Source organism: Lepidothrix coronata, unplaced genomic scaffold (assembly GCF_001604755.1).
Source record: "Lepidothrix coronata isolate B3197 unplaced genomic scaffold, Lepidothrix_coronata-1.0 Scaffold402, whole genome shotgun sequence".
NCBI classification, from domain to species: Eukaryota; Metazoa; Chordata; class Aves; order Passeriformes; family Pipridae; genus Lepidothrix; species Lepidothrix coronata.
Genome location: NW_016690582.1, coordinates 105,819 through 107,120, shown reverse-complemented (window position 1 = coordinate 107,120; position 1,302 = coordinate 105,819).

Sequence of the window (1,302 nt, the reverse complement as noted above, 5' to 3'; positions counted from 1 at the left end):
GGAATGGGTGTTTTTGGGGGGAAACCCCCCCAAATCGCTGGTTTTGGGGAATAAACCCCTGGAATGGGTGCTTTGGGGCGTTTTTTGGGATGGAGCCCCTCACCTCTCCCAAAGGCTCCCAGGTCCCCTCCCGCCTTGGCCGAGCTGCAGTCGCTGAACTGGGAAGCCAAGGACTCAAAATCCTCCTCTCCCGATTTTATCTTCTGGATATAACCTGGAAAAACAGGGAAAACAACCCGTTCACAGGGAGAAAAACCACCCCAGGACCCCGTTTTGTGCCTTAAATCCCACCTCAAATATTTATTCCCCCCCCCCTCCACAAAACTCTCTTGTTTTTCGGGGGGATTTGGGCAGAAAAAGGAGGAGGAACAATTCCAAGAGCGGAGGGATGGAGCAGAGGGAGAAGGAGCTGCCCTGGAGAGGCAGAGGCCGGAGTTAATTTGGGATCATTTCCGAGCACGTGGATTAATTGGAAGCGAAGTGGCAGAAGCAGCACCAGGGTGACCTAATTTAGGCCGGGAATTCAAAACCTGGGAGGTTTTTTCCCAGCCTGGAAAAGGGGGGGCTGGGAAAGGGCAGGGAGAGGGGGGAACCTCGGGAATTCTCTGGGCAATAACAGATGGAATTGATATAATTTATACGTCAGATGTTTTTATACGACGTTTCTATTTGTGTTCCGTGTGAAATTTATGGATAACAGCTATTATTTATATTTATTGTTATCATTGTTATATTATATAATATTCCCATTATTCCTATGCACCCTGCCCCATTCCCATCATCCCCATAAACCCATTCCCATCATCCTCATCATTCCTTTTCCCATCATCCCCATTCCCATCATCCCCATCCCCATCATTCCCATGAATCCCATTCCCAACATCCCCATCATTCCCATCCCCACCATCCCCATCCCCATCATTCCCATTCCCACCATCCCCATAATTCCCATCCCCATCATCCCCATTCCCATCATTCCCACCATCCCCATCATTCCCATTCTCACCCCCACCATTCCCACCATCCCCATTCCCATCATTCCTATTCCCACTATTCCCACTATTCCCACTATCCCCACCATTCCCATCATCCCCATCATTCCCATTCCCACCATCCCCATCATCCCCACCATTCCCATCCCCATCATTCCCATCATCCTCACCATTCCCATCCCCACCATCCCCATCCCCATCATTCCCATTCCCACCATCCCCATAATTCCCATCCCCATCATTCCCATTCCCATCATTCCCATCATCCCCATCATTCCCATCATTCCCATTCTCACCCCCACCATTCCCA